This window comes from Scyliorhinus canicula, chromosome 15 (genome assembly GCF_902713615.1).
Source record: "Scyliorhinus canicula chromosome 15, sScyCan1.1, whole genome shotgun sequence".
NCBI classification, from domain to species: Eukaryota; Metazoa; Chordata; class Chondrichthyes; order Carcharhiniformes; family Scyliorhinidae; genus Scyliorhinus; species Scyliorhinus canicula.
Genome location: NC_052160.1, coordinates 116,942,528 through 116,962,161, shown reverse-complemented (window position 1 = coordinate 116,962,161; position 19,634 = coordinate 116,942,528). Strand labels below are relative to the sequence as shown.

Genomic DNA, 19,634 nt, shown 5'->3' with positions numbered 1-19,634 from the left:
TCCTTGGTGTTTCAGCACTGCACCATTTTTGTTCTGGAATACATTGAAAGGGAGACTCAACACAATGTTTTACAGAAGTATAAAAGCCATGGGCTGAATTCTCCTTTCCTGAGTCTCAGTGTTGACGCCGTCGTGAAAACGGTGGAGTTTCACAAAGGCATGACCGGTGTATTTATGTATATCGAGCCAGATCTTGAAGTCAGAATAAGAGTAGGCCTACTGGCACTTGTCGTTATTTATGCACAATTCATACAAAAAATTGCAGTATGGAATTAAATTCAAATATCCAAAAGGTGTTGTTTAGTTCTGCAACTCTCTTATTAGCTTTATTAAAATGGAAATGAAGCGTTCTGCGTCCATATGCACTAAGACCTGGACAATATTCAGGCTTGAGCTGATAAGTAACAAGCAATGTTCATGCCAGATAATGGCCATTTCCAACAAATAGAATCTAACCATCTTCCCTTGTCAATCAATGGCATTACCGTCACTGAAGACCTACTGTCAATATCCTGGGGGTTACCATTGACCACAGACTGAACTGGGCTGACCATATAAACGCTGCGGCTACAAGAGCGCATCAGAAGCTGGCAATTCTGCAGAGAGTAACTCACCTCCTGACTTCCCAGAACCTGTCCAACATATACAAGGTACAAGTCAGGAATTCGATGGATTCGCCTGGACTTGCCTGGATGGGTGCAACTTCAACACTCAAAAATAAAGCAGTCCACTTGATTGACACTCCATTCACCACCTTAAACACTCACTCCCTCCACTACCAATGCACAGCAGCAACTTATCAAGGCTACCCTGACAGCACCAACCTCTACTGCATTGAAGGGGAAGGGCAGCACCATCAGCTGCAAGTTCCCCTTCAGGTTGCACACTATCCTGACTTGGAACTATCTCACTGTTTCTTCACTGTAGCTGTGTCAAAATCGTGAAACTCTATTCCGAGCAGCACCATGGGTGTACCTACACCACATGAACAGCAGCAGTTCAAGAAGGCAGCACATCACCACCTTCTCAAGAGCAATTATGGATGGGCAATAAATACTATTCTCGCCAGCAAAGCCCACATCCCATGAACAAATAGAAAAAGGTGCCTTGCTCTCTTTCTCTCTCTTCAAACGCATTAAGCATTTTGAAGTTGCTGTATTTCGCAGTAGACATAAATTAAACTTGCCACAGAAATTTAAGCCTTGCCTATTTCAGTTAAATACCCTTATAGCAAAGTGGTGAATTGTCGTTACCACCAATCAACCTCTCTGACACTAAAAACTAACTATTACATGCATTGGAATTTCATTCCTTCCAGAATGTTGTTGGGAGATTTTAGAGTTGTAATTTTTTTAACTTTTCTTTTCTGTCCCTTTTTTTGTTCTCTCCCATAACCCAATTTCTCCTTGTCTCTACTTATCTTTCTCTACCAGATTTGAATTTGCCCATTCTATTGTATACTTCCTTCTCTGTCAATCCTCTGTTTGAGGAGGCACACAGTTGTTCACGCTGTTCGCTCAGGCCCCAGATCTGCATTTTCTCTTGCTGCGCCTTACACTTTCAGCATCTGGTCATGCAAACTACTTCAAAACTGTAAACGTTCAAGGGCACGTATAACTAATGGCAGGGACCATTATTTTCTGAGACTACTGAGAATAGCAGTTTATTTATAAATTTCACATTAAAAAGTTAACAAAATGAAGGCCTTTGAGGAAAGCTTTATGAATTCCACTGTTTTACTGTGAAAGTTAAGAGGTGCTGGTCTCAATATCTTATTGTATGCAGATAAGGGACAACACCTGGGGATTTTTCTAAATTATTCAACATTTCCAAAAGATTTCATGTGAAACTCCCCCTCAAGGAAATTATTTTCTGGTATGGTTTAAAAATTGATCATCAAATTACTTGATTTCTTGGAAATATTTCGGAGATAGGTATATTTTTTTGAATTGGCGATTAATTACTGACATCTCTGCAACTGTAGAAAATGCATTTGTAATCCTTAAAACACAAAGGCGGGGATTTTGATTTTATTTGACAATGTAAAATAGGTGATAGCAAATTAACAGCCTGTTTTACACCTCTCCCAAATTTTATTTGTGCAAAATCTACCCAACTTACATTGACTCAACAAACCACGCCAAAGATTGTTATTTATAGTTATTTATATTTTATTTGTGCCGCATGTGGTGACACAGTCATTTACCCAGGTTCATTACAACCATCAATGGGTCAGATTTCAGTACGGGGCCAACACTCAGAAAATTGCAGCTCCTGATACTGTTAACGCCCTAATTGGGCATGAAATAACCTCAAGTGCCCACTTAGTGGCACCGAACACCTTCTGGAGATAGGAGTTGCCTGCACAGTTCCAGCAGAAAATGCAGGTGGAAGCCATGTTGTAGCTTAACGCTGCCTTGTTGATATCAGCAGGCAGCTCATCACAGGGTCAACAGCAATGCCGTGAAATGGAGGGTGACCAGGCAAAACTGAGTAACTGTGCGCAATCTGGGGCAGAACACCTGAGAGCTCAATGGTGTTAAGCATTTAAAAGGCCTCCCCTTCATCTCACAATGAAGGAAAAAGCTGTACACTGATGGGCACCAGGCTGTTCAAGTTCACCGAAATCGCCATTAAAAATTGAAGTGTTGACATCCCCAGCCCATTAAACTCAAATTATCTTAATGATCCTTCAGTTGGAGATGAGCAGGTTCTCTGTTCCCTCATCCCCACAAACATTTTTAAAATTGAAGACTGCTTTTGAGGCATCAGGATCCAGAGAAGACCCCCAGGCCCGCCATCTTTAAATTGCTCCCGACTCCACTGACAATTGAAAATCCTGCAAAGCAAATTCAAACAGGTGAGGTCATTAGACTAGAATCATCCGGTAACAAAATTAACTTTGAACTATCGAATGGCCAAGTACCAGAAAAATAAAAAACACAGAAAACTGGCTGTTGGAAATATAAGCAGACAATACATGTCAGGCAGCTTCTGCGGAGGGAGAAAAATGGAGTAATATTTGTGACCGCTCATCGGATCTGGGATATGTTACAGATGCAACAGGTTTTAAGCAAGTACAGTTCCAGCGGATGGGAGTGCGAAAGGGCAGAGAGGGGAGAACAAAGAGGAACGCCTGTGACAGAGGGTGAAAGGAAGGTTAGATCTGAGGACAAAGGAGGGTGCAAGACAAAAGGAGATGAGAATGGGAAAGGCAAAGAGAAAGGTGGGTCTGGAGGAGGCATAGAGGAAAATACCCGAATCATCAACAACTGCTCTCTGAAAAAATGGAGGCAAAGGATATGATCTGAAAATGTCGAACTCAGTATTGAGTGCAGAAGACTGTGACAAGCTGAATTGAAAAATTAGGTGCTGTTCTTTCCTCTTCTTCTTAAGCAGTCTCTCAGAGTCAAGGATGACTTATTTCCATATTAAAAACAAACCCTCATGTGACTGAGGATTCCACTGTGTGACCTAGAGTCTCTGTCACAGGTGGGGCAGATGGTGGTTGGGGGGACGGTGGGTGGGGTGCCCTGGTCCCATGAGCTCCTCTCACAGTCGGCACTTGGCTTCAGCTTGCTCTCAAGCTGTTCAGCTCCGTCCTGCTTTAAGCTTCTGATGAACTTCTTTAGAACAGTATAGGAGCCCAAGGGCAAATTTTTAAAATTATCTGAACTTCTGTTGATTCATTTGTATAAAAATGTGCTGTCATTTATGTAGTATACATACCTTATACTTAACATAACTGTAGCACACTCCCACATTGACTGTGCATCACACCCACCCTCCCACGCAGACACTCACCCACAGTTATGAATTCACACATAAAGATTACATCTTAACCACATCCACCTTAACAAGAATTATCGTGTTTACTGTAGAAGATACATGGGAGCTGGCCAGAAGTCTGCAAAATCGTTGCATACCTGCCCCACTAAAACAAACCACAGTTTGCCAGGCTGGTGTTTTGTAAATAGAGAGCAGAGTTAGGTTCTTCATCGTTTGCAAAAAGCAAGAAGAGCCTAATTGCTCGAAGATCAGACTCAAATCCTTTGGATGAATTCAAAAATGTTCCTCAACAATTACTGTGCCTATAATTTTGATGCCATTCTGCACCTGGCAAATGGGTACAACATGGCTGCTGCCCGGAACTCTATGAGCTGCTTAAAACAATCAGAGCCATAATTTCTCTTTATTCACCTTGCTGCCAATGGTCGATCCCCTGTCAGCTGCAAAGTTAATGGGTCTGAGCCACATTTGTTAGAGGCTGTTTGCACCATCAAAGAACTGGAATTGGTTTGTGCACCCGGTAAATACTTTATAGCGAAGAATGTGGCAGGTTCAGGCCCCAAGAACTCATTGCAACTCCATGCAGATTGAGCCTCCCTTGTAACTTTCTCAAGCCACTGAGAAGGTAATTGTTTTGTTACCGGTGTGGTAGGTAACATGTGCTACTCAATCCTTGGCTAATGAAGAGGTCTTCTGAATCTCGATGAAGAAGACTCGAACTCATCCAGTAGTAACAAAATGTTTATTGAGTAACTATAACAATAATTGCATGAGTTCTTTACTTTATCTTTGATACTAGTGATAAGGTTAACAAGATCTAACTACAGTAACTATACGTAACTCCACTAGCCATCTGAACTACTCTGCTATTTCCCTGGTCACAGTGCACCCCCGAGAGAGCCAGAGACCCAATGTGGTTGCCTTTTATACCCCTGTTGGTCCAGCCCTCTAGTGATCCTGTGGTGCTACTGATTACACATTAACCCCTTGTGTACATGCACATATAGAGATCACTACAGCAATGACGATCAGGAAAAAAGTCACCAACAGAGAGTTTGAAATTCGAAATATGATAGCTGATTAATCATTTATTTATATCGGGTGCTGTAGAAAACTGTGCAATGTAAGATGAGTAGCGGGGGGGAGGGGGGGGGAGGGGGGAGAGAGATGTCTACCATATAGGAAATGCCAGATGTGCAGAACAACTTCCTGTGTAATTTTACAATGCAAGTGAATCCTTGGTGAATTCTGCTCCTATTGCAAATGTAAGCTACAATATTGTGAGGTTATTGTAATAGCTCGCCCCTAAAAGGGATGTACGTTTGGAGGGCCATGTGACCCCATCACCCAATGGGAATCGAGCGCCGCAATCTTGGTGCAGAACATGAATTTTTGCAGCCAGAATAGACCCTGGAGCTCAAAATGGTAACATCATGAAATCTGTGTAAATACCATTTGTAAATAACCCATTAGAATTTGTTATACATACTGTCTGGTGGTCGCCAATCCTACATTGGTGACGAGGTAAATCAGAATGACTTGGCTAGCAGTGAGGAATTTAACTTTAAAACAGCACCCAAGAATTACAAAGCGAACAAAGTTTTAAAATTCAGCAGTTTGGGCTGACCCAAAACCAGGAACACAGTTGTTACCAGAAGGTTTAAATAATGCCTATCCAGGCGTATCAGAGATGAAAATGTTACCGAGGAGCTATATCTGATGGCCTGGGATTGATGCTGATGTAGAACAAATGGTAAAACAGTGTGACCAGTGCCAACTACAACAGAAGTTACCTGCCACTGCTTCTTTACACCCTTGGGATAGCCATGGGTGAGAGTCCACATTCACTACATTGGCCCATTTATGCGTACAATGTTCCTGTTGTTAGTGAATTCCATTCAAAATGGATCGAGGTTTTTTTTCGAGATGAGGTGTACAATGTCCCACGCTACACTTGAGAAGTTGTCTCAATGCTTTACGACCCATGGTGTGCCAGCGGTGCACGTTTCAGACAATGGAACAGCATTCACTAATGTCGAGTGCCAAACGTTCATAGTCTTCGATAGCATTAAACACATTCACACAGTACCATATCACCCCTCATTAAATGGGTTAACTGAATGCACTGTCCAAAAGTTCAAGGCTGGCATAACAAAACAATCACTTGCTCCATTGGAGACTAAAGTGGCATGTTTTCTCCTAGCTTACAGAACCACCCCGCATACTACGAAGGGAATAGTTCCAGCCCAGTTATTTCTGGGCCGTCGTTTAAGGACCAGATTGAGCTTCGTAGTTCCAAATTTGATGGGGAGGGTGGAGACAACGGGGAGTTGTCAAAAGAGGAGCCATGATTCTTTGAAAATAGAAGCTTTTGAGATAGATGATCCAGGCTTCATGAAAAACTTTGAAAGTGGTCCAAATTAGGTTCCTGGAGTTGTGGTGACCAGAATGGGGCCACTATTGTATGAGGTGCAAACACAAAGCAAGTTAGTGAAGAAGCATGTGGACCATTTGAGAAGGCGGGAGCCATCCTGAGAGCCAGTGCTGCAGCTTAATCCGGTTGTGCCTGAAATGAGTGTGGTGGTCTGCTCAAGGGAGGCTGGTTTAGCTCAGTTGGCTGGACAGCTAGGTTGCGATGGAGGGCAAGGCCAGTGGCGCAAGTTCAATTCCCATACTGGCTGAGGTTATTCATGAACATCTGCCTTCTCAACCTTATCCATTGCCTGAGGTGTGGTGATCCTCATCACTCGTCAGCTCTCCCGCTCAAAGTGAAAACCAGCCTATGGTCATCTGGGACTATGGCAACTTTTTACTTTGCTCAAGAGATGAAGTGGCTGATCATGCAGTGTTCCCATTGAAACTGAAGAAAGTGAGACATAAATTCCAGATGAAAATCCGAGTGAGGTAATTGCAGCAGAATCTACCTCGATAGTTGATCTACGGCTCGGCCCAGAGGAAGATAAAGCCCCCAGACATACTGAGTTTTGATGGGCTGTGTACAAGAAGTGTTTCTTAGTTCTGGTGTTTTGCTAATGGTATAATAATTTCATGTATTACATAATAAGGGACTTAAAAGAAGAGGATATAGTAACTGACCCCTTAAGGGACGTACAACAGGAGGGGCATGTGACCCCATGGGAATCGAGTGTGGGGATCTTGGTGCAGAGCGAGGGCTTTTGCAGCCAGAGTAGATTCTAGAACCAGTAGCGATAACATTGTGGAATACTCTGTGGAAATACTGTTTGTAAATAAATCATTATACCTCATCCTACGTACTGATTTGTGACTGCCAATCCTTCTTTTACGATAGTTATGTAACCATAACGTTTGGCAGCAGGGTAGCATGGTGGTTAGCATAAATGCTTCACAGCTCCAGGGTCCCAGGTTCGATTCCCGGCTGGGTCACTGTCTGTGTGGAGTCTGCACGTCCTCCCCCTGTGTGCGTGGGTTTCCTCTGGGTGCTCCGGTTTCCTCCCACAGTCCAAAGATGTGTGGGTTAGGTGGATTGGCCATGCTAAATTGCCCGTAGTGTCCTAATAAAAAAGTAAGGTTAAGGGGGGGTTGTTGGGTTACGGGTATAGGGTGGATACGTGGGTTTGAGTAGGGTGATCATGGCTCGGCACAACATTGAGGGCCGAAGGGCCTGTTCTGTGCTGTACTGTTCTATGTTCTATGTTACAAAGATTCCTCAAATGGAGAAGAGTAATTTTGGTGAGAGCTATTGCATACTTAAACAATGCAAAGAAAGAGGTAGATCATGCTTACCCACAGAGACTTGCAGGCTAGGTTTTTGATCTGGGGTAGGAACCCATCAGCTGTGAAGTCTGTGGTCCAGCTTTGTGTTGTGTGAGAGCTTGACACCTAACTGGGTTTTGACAAGCAGACCAATTATTTGTGCACATCAGGCTGCACATTGACTATCCAATTAAGGATAGTGGACAGTCCCTTCATGGCCCACCTACGCTCAGATTGGCCATTGGGGCTATTGCTGGAGGTAAGAGAGAGCATGGACACATCAAGTTGGAGGGAATTCAAAAAATTTAACATGAAGAATGCCACAGCTGCCGGGCCATCATCGAGGAGGACGATCCCTCCACTGGATGGCCAGTGGCCACAGCAGTGATCCTATGGCCATGGCGCTGGATGGGCGGCATGGTGGCATAATGGCTAGCACTGCTGTCTGACTATACCAGGGACCTGGGTTCGATAGGTGACTGTGTGGAGTTTGCATGTTCTCCCAGTGTCTGCGCGAGTTTTCTCTGGATGCTCGGCGTTCCTCCCACAGTCCAAAGATGTGCAGGTTAGGTGGATTGGCCATGCTAAATTTCCCTTTAGTGTCCAAAAGGCTGGGTGGGGATTGAGTGGGGGCATAGGCCCACGTAGGGTGTTCTTTCGGAGGGTCGGTGCAGATTAGTTGGGCTGAATGGCCTTATTCTGCAATGTTGGGATTCTATGATATTGCTGAAAATGCCAATCATGTATTGGCATAAATAGGCTTTTTAATTATCCTACTTACTGCCAATCCTTCCAGAACAAAGAGAGGCAGGATCATGATGGGACTCAAACCAGTGGTGGAAAGTTTCAGGCCAGTTCACTTAAGGGGAGATGGTGGTGTAGTGGTATTGTCACTGGGGTCATAATCTAGAGTCCATGGGTAATGTTCTGGGGACTTGGGTTCAAATCCCACCACCAGATGTGAATTGAGTAAAAATTTGGAAATCGAAGTTTCCCGAAGGCCATGAAACCAATGCCATCCTTACCTGGTTTGGCTGACCTGTGACACCAAATTCACTGCAACTCCCTCTGAAATGTAGTTGGTTCAAGGGCAAATATACATTATATGTACGAATAGAAAAAAAAAACTATCTTCCATCTCGGTGGCCATTTAAATGTTTGGCCCTGGATGTCAAGACTTCAGAAATCCACGCAAATGCATTGTAAATTATGGTGATTCTGCACTTGCATTTCCAATATATGATTTTGGGAGTATGCCAGGAGCTTAATTTATTAAAATTACCCCTTAGTAGTTTGTAATATCAGACACAATAGTCTTCACCTTCCACTGTGCGAATATTAACATACAGAGGTTTAATGTGTTTGCATTAAATTCTTTTGTCTTTTATTTCAAGGCAGTCTTTAATCAACCTGTTTTAAGTGCGTAAATGGCTCTGTTAAAATACCAAACTAAAGAAAATGTGTTAACCATCGGCATTTTCATATTCACACTCCACAATTTTACGGCCAATGAATTTTAGATCTTTGATTTACTAGTTTTCCATTTAATAAACTGATTAAAAATGTGTCTGTACAGAGCTAGTTCTAATTGTAGCTTTCACCCCATTTAATTTTGTTAATGGCCATTTCCCATTGGGCTTTCCTCATCTCTCCTGCCAAAAGAGTCGGTGCATTTGATTGAAATGTATTTGGCTTGATAATGTCCTTTCCATTTCCTTAATGCACTCACTGCTTTGATAATTGATGAATATTAACTGAGTTGATTTCCGGGCACAACAATGTCGAAATGTACAGTCATTATTCAGTAAAAGCTTTTTATTCACTATTAAACTATTTTACTTAATTGATCTTCACATTTACAGTTAAATGCGGAACACTAATAACAGTCATAACGGCTTTTCCAGTTATCTTTTTCCATTGATTGGTGAGATAATAAAGAGAAAAACAAATGATTCATTGTCCAAAAAATGGATTATTATCGTACAAAACTATAATTTAAAGAAATCATTCTGACAAAATATATTGTTGAACTCATTTACAGTGGATTTAAATATTCTGAAACTATTATCATATTGGGAAATTGCAATATCCCAGCTTACTTATCGATATCTGAATTAGTTCTGCCGCACGACAAGCCATAAGATTCTTAAGAAAGTCCTGAGTGATTCGCTTACCTGCAGGGGGCTCGCAGGGCCCCGGAGTGCTTCTCGCAGCTCTGGCTGTGGACATGGGGCCCCGCACTTCCGGTCGGGAGTCCGCGCATGCGCACAGCGGCGGCCTACAGTGGCCACCCCGTGGGACATGGCGGACTCGGACCGCGGAGCGGCACCAGAAATGTAGGCACCCCCCGAGATTGCGCGCGCCCATGGGTCCAGATGTCCGATTGCCCCACTGGCTGTCCATGAACCACCCCCCCCCCCCCCCCGTGAGCGATCCCCCCGCCCCCCACCAGGGCGACCGCGGACTGAGTCCGCAGCCACCACCAGCCATTCCCGACGGCCAATAGGTGGTTGGAACCACGCCGTCGGGAACTCGGCCAGTTTTCCTCGGAGAATCAAGGGGGCGGGCCTCTGTCAATGGCCCCTACCCGCGCTTCATAATTCTCTGGAGACCGGAGAATCACAGAAGCGGCGTCAGACCGGATTTCGGCGTAAACGCCCATTCTCCGCCCTCGCACCGATCGAGATTCCAGTGCGGAGGCTCGGAGAATCCAGCCCAAAAAATTTAGAAACTTTGTCGTAACTCTTTGAACCTGTTCCTCTCTGGGACATCCATTAATGTTCTGTATCCACTGCATAATTATCGGTGTTTTATATTACAACAACTTACATTCTAATGTACCTCTAATATTGTGAATAAGGCGACTGTAAATTGTAACAGTCAGTTGAGACTGTTTTAATTGGACATCACAAAAGAAATTTGCACTTTAATCCTCAACCTACCTTAAGATGATTTAAATTGTTGTCACCCCCAGGGAAATAATTGATGGGAAGAATTAACAGTTTTGTCTGAAGCGTTCTTCCTTACAACCTGTACATTCTGCCAAGCATATTAAGAGCCTTACATAAGATGCTGTTTGTTTTAGAGACTCCCAGAGGACGTATTTTACTGAAAGTTCCTTTTGCTACACTTCTTTTTGAAGAGGCAGTGACTTAGGGCTGCATTTTCCGTTCTGGAGACGAAGTCTACATGCCGGCATGAAAACGGTGGTATTTTACGCTGCGGTGTGCTTCATGGCAGACACAGCCCGCAGACCCTCGAAATAGTCCCCCCCCCTTCTGCCAGCTCGCGCGCCCCGGACCGCCCCCCCCCCCCCCCCCCCACAGTGCCCTCAGCCCCGAATAATGCCCCCCCTGCCTGCGGATCGGCCCTCCCCCGACTGTAGCAGCGTTGGACTGAGTCCGCAGACGCCACTCTGAGTTCCCGACGGATGAGACCACGCGTGTCCCACGCCGTTGGGAACTCGGCCGGTTGGGTACAGAACATCGCAAGGCAGGCCTCAGGCAATAGCCTGAGGCCGTGGATACAGAATGGAGTACACCACTTTTCAGGGGGGCGGAGCCTCGCGAAACGGACCCGCTCTCGATTTCGTTGTCATCGGGGATTCTCCGCCCCATCACCGAATGAGATTTCGACATCGGGGATCGGAGAATCCAGCCCATGGTTTAGTGAATGCTGGCAGTCCTCTGGTACAAGTGAGCCACTGGGGGAGCAATTGTTGCCATGTTTAAGGCCTGATAAGTTAATAACTCAACCCAACTATGGCATAAGTGAAACCTTTCTTCATAGTTTCTCTTCTTACCAATCCAAAGTATGTGCCATTGTCCATCAATACTTTCCTTCATTGATCATTTTTAAAGACAAAACAAATGGAAAACTCTCCTTTCCCCCAAACAAGACAATATTATCTTTAATATTATTGAGGCTATTGCAGCAATTTACGTGTAAATGTAATGCATTGTTTTCCGTATCTGGCCAGGCTTTCATTGAGTCTTTTCAATTTAGCTGCTTTTCAGTCTCCACTTGCCTTACCCCAGAGCAATTTTATTCAAGGATCTGGTCTGGACCAGCTTTGTAAACAGCCTAATGAAAATTGTGCCACTTTTAAGCTCCATCAACATCAGGTAATATCATTAATTGTATTGATATCGCTCAGCCATTGCTGTGCTTTGTATTCGAGAAACGTATTTATTTTGACATCGCTGATCTCAATCGCTGAGCAATAAACCCAAGTAACATCACGGCAAACACAAAATATTCTGATTTACTTCAAGGGATGCAGCTCAATTATTTAACAGTTTTTAGTGCCATTATTGACAAAAGGAATAGTGGTTTTCTGAAATTCAGCCTTGTCGATTTGGGAGCCTACAAGTAACAATATTAAGACTTATTTTTCAAAAGACTTTGTTCAAGCTATTATACTTTGACATTGGCTGAGAGCTGTTTGAGAAGCTCAGGCTGGTTCTCCTCCAGGTTGTCCATAAAAGTCTGCTCCTGTGAGTAAATGCCTGGCTTCTCTTTGATGGCACAGGCGAGATTGGCATTAAATGCAAAATCACAACTGTTAACATGTATCCTACTGCTCTGTCACAGAGCACAGTGGAACACTGGCGCCTTGAATAGCGACTGTCCTTTGGAACATGGTTGTTAATGTATTCCATTTTAAGCATCCATTGTATTAATGAAGCAAATGCAGCCATTGTATTTTTTTTGTCACGAATATAGAAACGCATCATTAAAACCAAAGAGTTAAATTATCCAGTCAGCACTTAACAGGATTTTTTTTCTTTGAAGCAAGAACATTTGAGTTCCTTTTGTTTTTGGAACTTGCTCCTATTAGATCTGAAAATTACATTCAAGTGAGCAGCCATAATGCCAAGACGATTATGACAGAAAGCCACCTGCTTTGCCACAGATTACCATGCTTTACTTTCTTCTGTATTTCAACTATTGCCCGTAATGCTTCTTGTTTTCAGAGTTCTTTGTAGCATCATGTAACTATTTATCTTAGATCAGTGAGGGGGACTTTATAAAACAGATTAGCTTTAGCAAGTATGTTGTATAAATTATCATCGACTGCCAGTATGCATCATGAAAGAAATATATAGAATGAACCTCATCGTATTGTTCGGAGAATAACATATCGTTCATGTGCAAAAAACCATCACAAGATGCCAATGCAGTAAACAATAATGAGCTGAGCCTGACCCTCTCAACAGGATGGGTTTAAAAGAAATGCAGGCCTTCTGCAGACATTACCGGTACTTAAATTATACCACCGTACCGCTATGTATAGACTCTGTGTAAACGTTTTGGCATTTACCCAATATTTTTCAAGTGTCGTGTCACGTGAGCAAATTACGGCTCCCAGCGTGATAAAATAGGCTCTAATCGACCTGAGGAGTTACGTACACCAAAATCAAATATTCAAAATAGATAGGAACCCAGCCATTTTTTGCAGGGTTTCTCCTATCCTCTAAATCCCCTCGGGATTGGCAAAAAGCAGCTAGCTTTAGTTTGCCCTCAGAAATGCACGCCAAATGGGCCTTGTAGCTTTAAATGAGTTTAAGTTAGAATTTAGTGGGAGACCTAATACAACAGCCTACCCTCCATTTTACCATCAGTAGTACACAAAATTCACTACCTATTAAGTATATTGGATTCAAAAAATCAATAGGATTTTTGAGGTCAAACCTAACCCTTAACAACATAGCATGAATTAAGACAAAATAACAAGAAATTCTGTCGATGAAATAATTAAGGAAGAATTAATTTGCAGCATGTTTCTTTCAAAACAATATTATGAGATGCATAAATGATCAGTTTTCATTCTAATAGAACATAGAAGGAGGCCATTCAGCCCATCGAGTCTGCACCGACCCACTTAAGCCCTGCCCTCACTTCCACCCTATCCTCGTAACCTAATAGCCCCATCTAACCTTTTGAGTCACTAAGGGCAATTTATCATGGCCTACACACCTAACCTGCACATCTTTTGGACTTGTTAATCACTTGTTTTAGCACCCTGTTATGACTCACTAAATGTAATCGATGAATCACACAGATCAAGTAATTTCCCTATCAATTTGTCAGTTTATGCCAAGTCAACAGATCACAGCAGGACCAGTGATTGGAGAATCAGAGTTGACCCCACCTCAAAACTCTGGGCTTAAAGGAAGGAAAAGATTGTCCAGAGTTCTTGCTGCTGATCGCAATGTAATGACGCCTGCTGGAAACGTTGATGTGCAGACATTGTGTACGGACTGGATCGAGCTGGATTATGATGCCTTCAGCAACTGAACATCCTGCCAACACTCATTGCCAAGGTTTGCAGTGTAAATAATGTCCACTTGGGCGAGATGCCAGAGGGCAACTGATGCCCACTGAACTATACTTACCAAGGAGTCTTCAGGTGGAGAGGAAGTATATGATAATGCACAAACTGAGAGGATTTGAAATGTGCGCAGAAGTAATTCTAATGACTGAAGAACATTTGAAAAAAAGGATCAGCAGATTATGGTATTGCACCAATTTTTATTTTAAATCTCTTTTTAGGATTTTCAGTTTTCAACTATTTGTTCATAATATGGTTAACAATCCTCTTATGAACCCGCATTGTAGGCCATGTACGTTCACTTTAACCAAAAAAGTGGGAAGTTATTATTCTGTGTCTGAAAATGTGCTCATGATGAGTTCAAAATCACCATCGGTGTAATGACAAAAGTCCCACACACTGAACAAATAAGGCTGGAAGGCCCAGAAAGTTAAGATCCCTGAGTGGGAGGAGGGGTATGCCTGTGGGGGGGGGGGGGGGGGGGGGGGGGGGGGGGGGGCGGAGGGGGTGAGGAGGGTTATGGCGGTGGTTGGTTACTAATTGAATGGTAGCAATCTTGACGCTGATTAATGGGACTACACGCCCACTCTTGTAGCACGTTAATGTGTGGATTTTGTTTGAGAAGGAACAGCTGACCCCCAGTCAGCTCAGAGTACAGAAACCTTTCCATAAAACCCTCCCTTTCCTCATCGACTGCCGGCTTCTGTCCAGCCTTGTTCTGCATCCCCTGACAATTTATGTCCCATCTGCCGCTGAATCTTCTCGTTCTGTTTTCCTTGCTCAGACTACTTTGCTGCCCCACCCAACTGAAAACAAAGTGCTTGACACAATACTCAATAATCACAAGTTATTGTAAGTAACAAGCTGAATTTATTTTGTACTTGCATCAGAAGATATTGAACCCACATTAAAATATATTTATATTTGAGTCAACATTTCAAAAACTACACATTTGTCAGAGACAACGCCCTGTCTTCTGATCTGTGTTTTCCATCAGCACACATTTGTCAGCAGATCACTGCGCATCAAATTTAAGATGAATCTGCTTAAATTTTTAAATATTTGATGAAGAGATATTTAAAATAGGGAAATGTAAAATAACTAAAATGCAAACACAACTGCAGAAGCTTGGCTATTTTTGCACATTATAGTTAAGTATGAAATGAAATTCACTCCTGACCTTTTAAACAGGATGTTGCCAATTTTCCTCATTGTTTTCTTCTCTAATCTTCTGCAGGTAACATTGCAGCAAAACGGCAGCCTTTCATCACCTGTCATTAACACCCGCCACAGCAAAGACCATTGGATACACAGAAAATGAAATGAAAATCGCTTATTGTCACAAGTAGGCTTCAAATGAAGTTACTGTGAAAATCCCCTAGTCGCCACATTCCGGCGCCTGGTCGGGGAGGCTGGTATGGGAATTGAATCGTGCTGCTGGCCTGCCTTGGTCTGCTTTAAAAGCCAGCTATTTATCCCAGTGTGCTAAACCAGCCCAAATAATAATAATTGCTTATTGTCACAAGTAGGTTTCAATGAAGTTCCTGTGAAAAGCCCCTGGTCGCCACATTCCGACGCCTGTTTGGGGAGGTCAGAACGGAAATTGAACCCGCGCCACCCTCCCCAAATGGATTAACCCCACAGGGTTAATGTGATTGCCAGTTTGACCCACAATAAACCAACATTTCAGTGTAACTGGTGGATTTATTTATCTGTTTGCGGGATGTGGATGTTTGTTGGCAAGGCCAGCAGTTATTTTCCTTCCCCAATTGCCCTTGAGGAGGCGTTGGCGAGCCGCCTTCCTGAACTGCTGCAGTCTGTGTAGCGAATATACTCTCACAATGCTTTTAGGTGGGGAGAGCCAGGTGGTTGACCCAACAACAACAGTGATATATTCCCAAGTGAGGATGATCATAGAATCATCGAATCATAGAATTCCAGTGCAGAAGGAGGCCATTCTGCCCATCGTGTCTGCACAGCCCTTGGAAAGAGCACTCTTTTTAAGCCTGCACCTCCACCCCTTCCCTGTAACCCAGTAACCCCACCTAACCTTTTGGACATTAAGGGGCAATGTATGGTTAGCACTGTTGCTTCACAGCGCCAGGGTCCTGGGTTCGATTCCCGGCTTGGGTCACTGTCTGTACAGAGTCTGCACATTTGCTCCGTGTCTGCGTGGGTTTCCTCTGGATGCTCCAGTTCCCTCCCACAAGTCCTGAAAGACATACTTGTTCGATGAATTGGATATTTTGAATTCTCCCTCAATATACATGAACAGGCACCGTAGTGTGGCGACTAGGGGATTTTCACAGTAACTTCATTGCAGTGTTAATGTAAGTCTATTCGTGACATTAATAAAATTATTATTAAAGCATGGCCAATCCACCTAACCGGCACACCTTTGGACTGTGGGAGGAAACCACATCACCTGGAGGAAACCCATGCAGACACAGAGAGAACGTGCAGATTCTGCAGTCACCCGAGGCCGGAATTGAAACCGTGTCCCTGGAGCTGTGAGATAGCAGTGCTAACTTCTGTGCCGCCGTGCCGCCCCATGATATGCAATGTGGACAGGAACTTGGACAACAGCACTTCCCTTGTCCTTTTAGATGGCAGAGGTCACATATTTGGGAGGTGCTATCAAAGAGGTCTTGACAGAAGGTTGTGTTCATCTTATAGATTTATAGTGTGTCCCTCATGGTGGGAATTACTGTTTAAAAATGCTGGATGAGATGCTGATCAAGTGGGCTGCTTTGTCCTGAATGGCGACAAAGATCTAGAATGTTGTTGGAGCTGCACTCATTCTTGGCAAGTGGAGAGTATTCCATCCTGACCTGTGCCTTTTGTGGAAAATGTAGGATTTTAGGAAAATCGGATTATAAGTATATTGGGAAATTTAAGGGTTAAAAACCAGGTGTTAGAGTGTGTTTGACTGCAGTGGTCCTGGTTTTTTTTTGTGAAAAAAGGATTCTGTTTTGCATGTCCTGGGAACTTTTAGCAGCCAGAAGGTGAAATTGACAGAGGACTAAGTTTTTCAGTCTGGGCTAATGCACTGCGGTTTGACTGGGGGCAATCCCCAGGGAGTTAATGTGCTTTCAGTTCCTGGAAAGTTAATATGTTTTTCAGCTTGTGGAGATGATGTCAGTGCTAGGTGGAGCTAAGGGAGAGAGAGGCATTTTGAAAAAGCTTTCGAAAAGGTCAGATATGGTTACCACAGAGTCCACAAATAAAGGCAGTTGTCCTTCACAGTAGGATAGTTTAAAAAAAAGAGTAATAATAATTTAAAAATGGAACACTGTTTTCTGAAGACAAGGAAGAGGCTGAAACAACCAGTTGAAGCAGCTAAGTGAAGATATTCAGCCAGAGTCTGCAGGGATTCTAGCCGAGCCCCAAATCTGTTCTGCAAAGCAAATATTATTCTGAGCCCTGCTGATGTTTAAGCTGGATCGACAGCTTATGTTTCTTTTCTTGATGTTTAATGGGGAATTGAGTAGTAGTGTTAAGGGATAATTGTGAGCTATTCTTTTCAGGTGTGAAGTGAAAGTGCTTAATATTGTATTCATAATAAAGTTTTGTTTTAAAATACCGAAAGCCTTTTTTTTGTAATCATGCAATCACTCCTGGAGTGAATCATTCTTCCCGCACTGTCTTACAAAATAAAGTAAAATATTGGAGTATCAGTCCGCTATCCTGGCCACTACTGGGGCCTGGTCTGGGATCGTAATACTTGGAGATGATGAAAATTCTATGAGAAACTAAAAAAAACAATAAGATGTTGAACACAAATTATATTTTGGTACGTATATGCCTTTAATATTTTCAAGAGCAGCAAAAGCCTTGAAAGTGATACCCAGCATCTCTCTCAGCATGCCTGGGGAACACCTAGCGGAGATGCGAGCATGTCATTTGTACCGAGCCTGCAAGTGGGAAAGTAGCAATGAAAATTGCCACCATCTGGCTCACACCTGTTTTTTTTTTGCTAATATAGCAGAAATGACTGAAGGATATTAATCCTGGTTGCAGTCCCTCCTCGAACAAGGTCCTGTGACAGACAGAGTTTGTCCCAGTTGAGGAGTATTTGCTGACGTTTCACATTGTGCTTTTGATTGATAAGGTTCTACTTTCATGTAATCACTGGGGAGTCACACACATTACTGATTATTGAAGCATGGTTCATTCTCTGTATTCACATAATGAAGGCACTCAAGCTTTGTGTAGTGTCGGTCCTGAATAATTTCGAAAAAAGAACACAAGATGCCTGCCTTAAAAGAGGTTTTCTAACCTCTTGGGGCTAGCAGTAGCATAATCTGTAACATTCAATTCTTACTAGAAGAGCAGACATCTGAATCTGTACTGTATAAGCATTTTTTTATTGTTAGAATGAATTGTTCATCCCTTAATGTTTTGTATAATAGCACAACTCCTGCTGCAGTAGTATATTACAGATATATTTTACTCTGATGCGGATAAATATCTATTTAACTATCTATTCAAAATGGGAATGGAATATATATATTCTTCAGATCCTTCAGAAAAACATTTTAATCCATTTTATTTTGAACAGCAGCAAATATTTAAGCTTTTTTAAACAATTTTGTGATTTTGGTTGTCTATTTTTCTGGCTTATTATTAAAAATGTAATTCTATTCATTAATAATCAGGGAGTGCACGACCGAGGCTGCACAGAGCCCTGTTTTGTACGGTGGGGAGGTCCGCTCGCTGGAACTCCCCATTGTCGTGAGAGATCGGGACGCCATTTTAATATGCAGTCTCAACCTCCGAGGCCCTCAAAATGATCCTCAACCTCCTTCAACACCCCTCCAACACCTACTCCGAGCAACCCCAGCCCAATCGCGCGCATGCAAAAAAATGCCAATCTCCTTTGCCTCTTCCTGCTTCTCCTCGGAAGAGGATGCTGGCATTGGTGCACCATCCTCTTCCTGCAGCTCCATTCCTCCTTTCAGCACAGTGTTGTGAAGGGCACAGCAGACCAGAGGAATTGAAACGGGCAAACGGACGGCCATGCCCAGATCTGTCAACATGATGGCTTGTTGTATTGTTGCCCTTGTGGCCATGCAGCTCCTATTGCATCTCTCCCTCTGGTTCTCAAGTACAATTCTTGGCAGCAGTCATCAGCCATTTAGAGGGTTGCTCTTGTCTCCAAGGAACCAGCTGCTGACACTGTCAAAACCAAAGGGAGATGTGACTGCCAAAGGATGTAGGAATCAAGGCAGCTCCATGGATATTTAACGCAGGAATACAGGATCACCTTCCCATGATTATAACTGAAGCGGACATTGAGGGAATTGAATCCTCTGATTGAAGAAGACTCCTGGTTGATCTGAGTTTGCTTTTATTGCCACATATGTGCCCTCAGTAGCTCCCCACAGGAGTGCACATGATCACTGCAGTGAAGCCAACAGATCTTTTTGTTTGACTAGCCTCATTCACGGCAAACAACACTTAACTGGCAGCCTTGGAAAACAAGTCATCAGCGAGCAGGGGAATGCACTGTGGTCGGCATATTGAGAAATCCTTGAGATGTCACCAGCAGATCCTCAAAGGAACTGGAGACAAAAATAAATTATAGAGCTGTGGTGATCTTGACAGCCACCAGGCCCTCTTGGAAGGAGGTCTTCTTACAGGAGGTACCAGATGTCAACAGTGAACTGCTGGAAAAGGCGGAGCCTCCTGAGGCACTGCTGTTCGGTCATGTTTATGAATCTTCACTACCTGTCTGTAGATCCTATGCAGGAAGCTTTGCCTCTTTCAAGTTGAA

General features: G+C 43.3%; 2 long non-coding RNA genes across 4 annotated transcripts; one reads left to right on the top strand and one right to left on the bottom strand.

The window, feature by feature from the left end:
• Positions 1–2,153: 2,153 nt before the first annotated feature.
• Positions 2,154–9,756, bottom strand: LOC119979090. Of its 2 annotated transcripts, XR_005463641.1 has the most exons (3): positions 9,699–9,751; positions 7,555–7,654; positions 2,154–2,839 (listed from the first exon to the last, which is right to left on the bottom strand). It is a non-coding gene; the product is annotated as an uncharacterized LOC119979090 (long non-coding RNA). The 2 variants fall into 2 exon arrangements; XR_005463640.1 differs by lacking the exon at positions 7,555–7,654 and having other exon boundaries at positions 9,699–9,756.
• Positions 9,757–9,801: 45 nt separating this feature from the next.
• Positions 9,802–15,250, top strand: LOC119979136. 2 transcript variants are annotated; one of them, XR_005463648.1, is made up of 4 exons: positions 9,805–9,860; positions 11,530–11,648; positions 13,618–14,043; positions 15,096–15,250. It is a non-coding gene; the product is annotated as an uncharacterized LOC119979136 (long non-coding RNA). The 2 variants fall into 2 exon arrangements; XR_005463649.1 differs by lacking the exon at positions 11,530–11,648 and having other exon boundaries at positions 9,802–9,860.
• Positions 15,251–19,634: the final 4,384 nt, after the last annotated feature.